The sequence below is a fragment of the Triticum dicoccoides genome, chromosome 3A (genome assembly GCF_002162155.2).
Source record: "Triticum dicoccoides isolate Atlit2015 ecotype Zavitan chromosome 3A, WEW_v2.0, whole genome shotgun sequence".
NCBI lineage: Eukaryota > Viridiplantae > Streptophyta > Magnoliopsida > Poales > Poaceae > Triticum > Triticum dicoccoides.
The window spans coordinates 611,101,415-611,110,551 of NC_041384.1; the positions used below are offsets into that span (position 1 = coordinate 611,101,415).

General features: G+C 40.4%; 2 long non-coding RNA genes across 4 annotated transcripts; both read right to left on the reverse strand.

The window, feature by feature from the left end:
• Nucleotides 1-1,923: 1,923 nt before the first annotated feature.
• LOC119272303 lies at nt 1,924-4,913 on the reverse strand. 3 transcript variants are annotated; one of them, XR_005134730.1, is made up of 4 exons: nt 4,052-4,913; nt 3,308-3,391; nt 2,830-3,224; nt 1,924-2,748 (listed from the first exon to the last, which is right to left on the reverse strand). It is a non-coding gene; the product is annotated as an uncharacterized LOC119272303 (long non-coding RNA). The 3 variants fall into 3 exon arrangements; XR_005134729.1 differs by having other exon boundaries at nt 2,830-2,896; nt 2,986-3,224; nt 3,308-4,913; XR_005134728.1 differs by having other exon boundaries at nt 3,308-4,913.
• A 97-nt stretch (nt 4,914-5,010) lies between these two features.
• Nucleotides 5,011-6,326, reverse strand: LOC119272304. Its single transcript, XR_005134731.1, has 3 exons — nt 6,122-6,326; nt 5,687-5,846; nt 5,011-5,400 (listed from the first exon to the last, which is right to left on the reverse strand). It is a non-coding gene; the product is annotated as an uncharacterized LOC119272304 (long non-coding RNA).
• Nucleotides 6,327-9,137: the final 2,811 nt, after the last annotated feature.

Below are 9,137 nucleotides of genomic sequence, written 5' to 3' on the forward strand. Positions count from 1 at the left end.
TAATAACTTTAGCTCCAAATTTAATAAACTTTATATGTAAATGGGGTAGAAAAATGCCTAGTTTAACATGGTGCACTCAACTTGCATGTTTAACAACTCTAAAATTATGCTTAGGGAAGAATAGTACCAAACCTAAAATATGCACATGAGGTTTTTCCGGAATTGTTGTTTGTTATTTCCGGCCTCATTTAAACTTGTCTAGATAGGTAGTTTTATTATGCTTCACCTCTTGCCATGTTTAAAAACATTTAATATTGATGGGTACCTAAATGAGAGAGAACTAAATAAGTCTTGTGGTGTTCCGTCAATATGAAACTCGTTGCATATTGTGCTCCACTTAACTTGTAGTATTGTTTGTGCACTTTGCCATGCCATGCCTCATCAAACTGGACATGCATCATACTTGATTGTGCATCATGTCATGTTATGTGATGGTTGTTTAATATGTTGTTTGCTTCTTTCCAGTGTTGCTTCTTCGGGTTAGTTCCGATAACGCCGTGTTTGTGAGGATTCGTTCGACTTCGTCTGCTTGTCTTCTTCATGGACTCATTCTTCTTCCTTGCGGGATCTCAGGCAAGATGACCATACCCTCGAAATCACTTCTATCTTTGCTTGCTAGTTGCTCGCTCTATTGCTATGCCGCGATACCTACCACTTGCTATATCATGCCTCCCATATTGCGATGTCAAGCCTCTAACCCACCTTCCTAGCAAACCATTGTTTGGCTATGTTACCGCTTTTGCTCAGCCCCTCTTATAGCGTTGTTAGTTGCAGATGAAGTTGAAGTTTGTTCCATGTTGGAACATGGATATGTTGGGATATCACAATATCTATTATTTTAATTAATGCATCTATATACTTGGTAAATGGTGGAAGGCTCGGCCTTATGCCTGGTGTTTTGTTCCACTCTTGCCGCCCTAGTTTCCGTCATACCAGTGTTATGTTCCTTGATTTTGCTTTCCTTACGCGGTTGGGTGTTATGAGAACCCTTTGACAGTTTGCTTAGAATAAAACTCCTCCAGCAAGGCCCAACCTTGGTTTTACATTTGCCTAATAACCTATTACCCTTCCCTTGGGTCGACCAACCCAAGGGTCATCTTTATTTTACCCCCCGGGCCAGTGCTTCTCTAAGTGTTGGTCCGAACCGGGCAACCTACGGGGCCACTTCGGGGCAACTTGAGGGCTTGTTTTATTCGTAGCTTGACCTATCCGGTGTGTCCCGAGAACGAGATACATGCGACTCCTATCAGGATTGTCGACACATGGGACGGCTTTGCTGGTCTTGTTTTACCATTGTCGAAATGTCTTGTAACTGGGATTCCGAGTCTGATTGGGTCTTCCTAGGAGAAGGAATATTCTTTGTTGACCGTGAGAGCTTGTGATGGGCTAAGTTGGGACACCCCTGCAGGGTTGAACTTTCGAAAGCCGTGCCCGTGGTTATGTGGCAGATGGGAATTTGTTAATGTCCGGTTGTAGAGAACTTGACACTTAACTTAATTAAAATGCATCAACCGCGTGTGTAGCCATGATGGTCTTTTTCCGACAGAGTCCAGGAAGTGAACACGGTTTTGGAGTTACTAGGGGTAGGGGCGCGCCCATGGCGCACCTCTTGAGACGTTTCTCTGCGCTCATAGGCTGTCTACAGACTTTAGAGTTCCTGCTTTGATCAAATAGCCACCTAACCATCAGGTAGATGTTAGCACTAACCAATATAAACACTCAACAATGGTTTAATATGAGGGTATGGTAACAAAAATAGAAGCCACACTCTTCATATTCATCTGATCATACTATAGGAGATGAATAATTTGGCAAGTCAACAATACACATATGAATAACAATATGCCATTCCATAAGAAATAATGCTCAGTTCTTTAATACATTTTTCATATGATGGCTACAGAAAGCAAATATAACCTATTTAGCAACAGACTTTCATGTTTTCGATAATTGAGACACTCCCTAGTGTTTGCAGCGGAAAATGTTCAGACTCAAAAACTTACTATACACGACAATAGATACACCTACAGCCGCAAGCTCTACAGGGTTGTTTATCCTGAAACAATATTAGAGCAATCAAATTACCAGTATACAACGTGAGCTAAAAACTATGGAAATGTATTTGTACATCAAAGTAGCAGGATGTAGGTTGATACAAACTGTATGACAAGTACAAAATAAAAGACCAGTGATGTAACTATAATGTTAAGTTACACAAAATTCCATGCTAGATTGACCAGCAATCATTTTCAGCACATGTTGTCTAATTCCCACACATTAAGCAGAGAGAAACTGAGATGAGAATCAATGAAGCAATACAACTTGGATGCAACACACCTCCCAACCCAAAGCTTTCATGAAAATACCAAAAAGTGAGGTAACTATTTGTTTGTTCCATGGTACCATGATAATGGATTGGCTTTTCAAAATGCCCTGATATATCCTATTACAGCCAGAACATGGAAACTTTATACTATTGTGCAGGTGTTCAACTCCAAGTTAAAATATGGATTGATAGTTGTGGTAGACCATAATTACCTTCATTGGTAATTTCAGCCGAGAATCACCTTACAGAGCAGGAACCAAAAAGAAATCAAAGAAAAGGACAGATATGAAATGACCCATCCCTGGAGCTCATCCCAGACTAACCACTGCAAGCCTCAACAAAGAGGCTGAAATCTGCGTGCCAACCTGGTAATACCAATTGCCGAGCACTAATCCTATCCAAAATTCTTCTGCAATTAGTCACTGATCAATTCAGTAATTAGACAGTTCAATGGAAAATATATATACGAGTGACTGACACTGAGATTGATCTGAATTTCTTACCATTCAGGCAGCCTCTTGTCCTGCAGAATAGCCTACTCCTTGATCAGAGACTCTCACTTCATGTGTTCTATACACAGGCAGAACAAAGCTTTAAGAAACTCAATATTCAAAGACATTCAGAAATCTTTATGGGCAAATGATCTTCAGAAATCTCACAGACAAGGGTGTCATGAGCCAATCGTTCAGCAGTGCATCTCGATTCAGGCTGAGGAACTTTGTGTACCTCCAGTGGTAGGTCACGCACGAGCCACGACACCATGAGTGTGCTTTATATATATATGGATGAACACATGAGGAATCCTACCTTGACGACGGATGAAGGTCAAGCTGGACGAAACGAAGACGAAACAGATGATTCACGAATGATGACAACTTCGTGCTCACTTAACACCAACCTGTGAAAAAAGAGCACATATTAGCAAAGAGAAGCAGGAGCACAACCTAAGCAATAATTAACATCCAGTGCAATCAAAATCACCTCATGGTAGCCATCAGGAAACAAAGCAAACACGCAGACGAACCCCTCTTCGGCTACCTCCTAGACAGCGTCGGTTCCTGCTCCCTGCAACATGCAAAATCAGTAATACACCATAGAGCAATCAACAGAGGATAGTAGGTTTAAGATTTATAAAAACATCTGAAAACTTTTTAGGAAAATTTCTATATATTATGCGAATTATCAATTTACAGAATTGAGCACCAAAGGCTGAAACCATGCATGCCAAAAAATAAAAATGTTTGTTACAACAAATGGTAAATGCATTATTTCTATAAACAAAACAACTACAGGTAAGAAAAAAGTTCCTTCCAGGAGATAATTTGTTCTTGTTGGTTACATATACATGGTTTTCCGTTAGATAGGAAAAGCGCCGCACCACTTGTCAAACCAAAATGTATAACCAACTTGACCATAAGATCTAGACAGTATATGCAAGTAATTATTCATACATGAGAAGCTGCTGAGATTGCATAGGTAGAAGATTAGAGTGGCACGGAACACAAATCTAAGTGATAGCACAAGAAATTTTAGTACACATGGAATTGTCCTCGATCACAAGTGATAGGTACAGTGGAGGCTATCTGGAGTACATAGATAGAAATAGAAGTTCCATTGCAACCTAAAAGAAGCACAATAGACATCCTCTCATCATTATTTCTACCACATAGTATTTGTAGATGATAGATGCTTGCACTACAATTTAAGATTTGATATTCGTCTCACATCAATGTTCAAGCTCCATCGAGATCTTGGTGGATTGAAGCCTACTTTCAGAACTAATTTGTAAGACCTGCACTAAGCAAAGATACATTTGAAACCAAACATGCTTCAGTGTTTGCGAATCAAACCTATTTTAGTTATATATAATCCCAATTGTTCACCATGGGTTTAATCTCGAAAAGAACAGCAAACTTGAAACAAAGAGAATAATCGAGTATTCTGGATAGTTCATGCATATGAAAGAAACAATACATCTACTTGTGCATATGAAATCCCATGGACTTCCAACAGAAAACTACTAACCAAGCTCACATGTGCCTTTTATATAAAAAATTGTCACAATAAAGCAACTATATATTTTTGGTAGTTTGTTAGTAAATATCCCTTGCAAGTATGCGATCTATCATCCATTCAACGTATGTCGTGAAATATTTCAAGGATACAACAGAAGACACACCTGGTTAAAGAAGCTTATTTTCTTGCTGTCAGTGCCAGAGCTAGGAAGTTCATTAAGTAGTCCCGCATCAATAAAAATGACCAGATGATATCAATAAGCCAAGAACCTTACCTTCTCCACACCATATAAATAGGTAGGCTCGAACGATTTGCTTGCTTTTTCAAACCGCTTCAATGTAACAGACAACATAAGCTAGTGAGAAGTCTGAGAAAGTAAACACTGGAAGTTTACTGGCCAGCACACGGAATTATTAAAATTTGTGCATGCACCATTGTAGGAGGAAGAACCAGTGAATATGCCCAATTTACTGTGAAGTGCAAACATTACCAATTGTCAAAAGAAGATGACCCATGCTTGGTAATAGAAGATCCTTAATGACGTGGAGAAAGTCATCCCAATTCGATCTGACCTTTCATTCATATAAGGGAAGATAAGATCAAACCCTAGTGAGTAGAATGTATGTATGACTAGTAAACAATACATGAAAAATATGAGCACAGAAAATCATGGTCTGGAGCTAGAAATATAGGGAGTTTATGAAACTGATCAAACTTCTTGCCATTAGTTGGAGGGTATTAATAGAAACTTGCCTTATGTTCCTCCAAAATAAGGCAGAACAAGAGTACCACTTTCTGGATAAGTATGTAATCACTGCTTTAAATGATTGATCAATACTCTGAAATTCAAAAGACTCTCGAATTCAGAACAAGCAAATAGAGACAGAAACACTGGATTCCAAATTAGGTTCACAGCAAGAAAGACTTCTATGGCGCAACCACAATACTGTAAACATCTTGGCATATGTTCTGCATCCATATAATAGATCTGAAGTGGAGACCGGGAATCACTGTTCAATTCTGCAAGGTGGTATGCACGAGAATGGAAGAATCCAAATCTGCAAGTATAAGAACAAAGGAAACTACTGATTAATCTATAGCCATTGCATTGTATGAACTCCAATAGATCTGCATACACCTTGCACACAGAAAACAAAAGGGAAAACACATAAAGCTTGCTATTCTAAATTGTTTGAGTTGATTAGCACTGGAGCTGAGCGAATTACCAAGATTAAGCATCCGAGGATAGAGAAAATAATCTAGCAAAATTAGAAACCTAGTAAAGAGAGCATAATCTGAAGGGGCTAGAAGGTGTGGGGATTAAAAGAAGGCAATTGTGCTTACTTTCGCTCACTGAACATCGACAAGGTTGAAGACACTCCAACAAGCTTTCGTCAGTGTGAATGGCAGGGACAGCAGAAATTTGCATCACCACATGATTCATTGCCAGGGACTCGGGACAATCATGAGTGATTTTCAAAAGTATAGCTACATCATGCCTTACCTGCTTCAAACATATAGCAAAAAACTTCATAAGTTTCTTATAGCAATTCATCAAATGACTGGTGTATAGAAATAATGGACCAAAAGTGGACATATAGGATGGTTGGATATGTCAATGCAGCACTGCCTCTAGCTTGAGCTCGCCTGCGGGCTATCCTCTGTTGCCTCCGAATCGAGGGTGATAGGGGAGGCAGGAGAGAGTGGCAACTGACGAACGAGAGTGGTGGAAAGACGACGAATCAGGGAGGGAGGGGGCGAGAGGGATGGCAAGAGAACCTGGGAGGGCGATGTTGGCTTCGTTCCCGCCTCGCTAGGAGCCGGTGGTGGAGGAGGCAAAGCAGGGGGCGGAGATGCGCAGGCCAGCGTGGGGAGGCCAAAAGTGGCTCTGATGCTCTTGTCGCTGCCTTGCCGTCAGGGTCGTGCGGAAGAGCAGCGCCACACCTGGGTGCAGTGGTGGCGGTGGCTGTTGTGCGGAGGGCGCCGGTGGCGGCGGCGGCAGATGAGGGAAAGGGAGAGGGAGAGGAATAGGGGGGTGGGGACTGGGGTTTGGGCCGCTGGCCAATCTCTTTCTCTCTTTCTTCTCCATGAAGCGAACCATTTGTCCCATAGCGAATCCGACGTGGACATCACGAGCGCCCGCTCTTGATGCGCAACTGAATGTGTTTGTGCGTAAGTAGTTTCAGGATCATTTCTTGATCACTTCTAGCTTCTCAACCGTTGCGTTGCTTCTCTTCTCGCTCTCATTTGCGTATGTTAGCCACCATATATGATTAGTGCTTGCTGCAGCTCCACCTCACTACCCTTTCCTACCCATAAGCTTAAATAGTCGTGATCTCGCGGGTGTGAGATTGCTGAGTCCTCGTGACTCACAGATACTTCCAAACAGTTGTAGGTGCCGATGATACCAGTGCAGGTGACGCAACACAGCTCAAGTGGGAGCTCGATGAAGATCGTGTTCGTTGTGTTGTTTCATTTTCTGTTGATCAGTAGTGGAGCCCAGTAGGGATGATCGGTGATCTAGCATTTTGGGTTGTCTTCCTTTTATTTTGGTTCCGTAGTCGGACCTTGATTGTATTATGGATGATGTATGTTTAACTTGTATTTGTGTGAAGTGGTGATTGTAAGCCAACTCTTTATCCCTTTCTTATTCAGTACATGGGATTGTGTGAAGATTACCCCACTTGCGACAGAACTATCATGCGGCTATGCCTCTAAGTCGTGCCCCGACATGTGGGAGATATAGCCGCATTGTGGGTGTTACATAGGACCCCGCTGCCACGGGAGGGTAGGACAAAAGATGTCATGCAAGTTCTTTTCCATAAGCACGGATAACTATATTCAGAATACATGCCTACATTACATTGATGAACTGGAGCTAGTTCTGTGTCACCCTATGTTATAACTGTTGCATGATTCCGACATAATTCTCCATCACCGATCCAATGCCTACGAGCTTTTCATATATTGTTCTTCGCTTATTTACTTTTTCGTTGCTACTGTTAAAATCACTATAAACCAAAAATATTACTTTTGCCACCGTTACCACTACTATCATATTACTTTGCTACTAAACACTTTACTGTAGATATTAAGTTTCCAGGTGTGGTTGAATTGACAACTCAGCTGCTAATACTTGAGAATATTCTTTGGCTCCCCTTGTGTCGAATCAATAAATTTGGGTTGAATACTCTATCCTCGAAAACTGTTGCAATCCCCTATACTTGTGGGTTATCAAGACTATTTTCTGGCGCCGTTGCCGGGGAGCATAGCTCTATTCTTTGAGTCACTTGGGATTTATATCTACCGGTCACTATGAAGAGCTTGGAAGATCAAAGAACCAAGATTTTTCCCTCAACTACGAGGGGAGGTAAGGAACTGTCATTTAGCTCTGCACTTAATTCACCTTCTGTTTTGAGTAAACTTGCGACACCTACTCATGCTATTCATTCTGATATGTCGCATGTTATTGATGATGCCACTTCAGCTTTGCATGATACTTATGATGAAACTACTTCTGTGTTTGATACTATTGCGCCACTTGGTGAATTTCTTGATGAACAACTTACTAGGGCTAGAGAGAATGAAATTATTGAAACTGATAATATTGATGAAAGTGATGATGAAGATTCTCCCCCTAGATATGAATTGCCTGTTGTGCCTGAGGGTTATGTTATAGGTGAATTTCTTGATGAACACCTTACTAGGGCTAGAGAGAATGAAATTATTGAAACTGATAATATTGATGAAAGTGATGATGAAGATTCTCCCCCTAGATATGAATTGCCTGTTGTGCTTGAGGGTTATGTTATGGATGAAGAAACTGTTAGAGACTTTCTTGCTGCAATGATAGATCCGATCTTAAGAAATTATTAGCTAAGCTTAAAGAAAAGTCTTTGAATGCTAGAATGAAATATGACCCTGCTTTTGCTACTTCACCTGTCTTTATTACTGATAAGGATTATGATTTCTCTGTCGACCCTGAGTTAATTACTTTGGTTGAATCTGATCCTTTTTATGGTTATGAATCTAAAACTGTTGTGGCACATCTTACTAAATTAAATGATATAGCCACCCTATTTACTCATGATGAGAAAACTCGCTATTACTTTATCCTTAAGTTATTTCCGTTCTCATTAAAGGGTGATGCTAAAACATGGTTTAATTCTCTTGATCCTAGTTGTGTGCGTAGTCCCCAGGATATGATTTATTACTTCTCTGCTAAATATTTCCTCGCTCATAAGCAACAAGCTGCCTTAAGGGAGATATATAATTTTGTGCAAATTGAAGAAGAGAGTCTCCCACAATCTCGGGGAAGGCTTCTCCAACTACTTAATGCTTTGCGTGATCATCCTCTTAAGAAAAATGAAATACTTAATATCTTTTATAATGGACTAACCGATGCTTCCAGAGACTACCTGGATAGTTGTGCTGGTTGTGTTTTCAGGGAAAGAACTGTTGATCAAGCTGAATTACTATTGAATAATATGTTGACTAATGAGAATAATTGGACACTTCCTGAACCAACTCCTAAGCCAACTCCAAAGAAAAAGGGTATTCTATTTCTCAGTCCTGAAGATATGCAAGAGGCAAAGAAATCTATGAAAGAAAAAGGTATTAAAGGTGAAGATGTTAAGAATTTACCACCTATTGAAGAAATACATGGTCTTGATAACCCGACACAAGTAGTAAAGGTAAATTCTCTCTATAGATTTCATAAAGGTGATATTCCTCATTATAAGTATGCTAGCCAATGCTTGGATGAGTTCGATAATTTTATTGTTAAGCAAGAAAA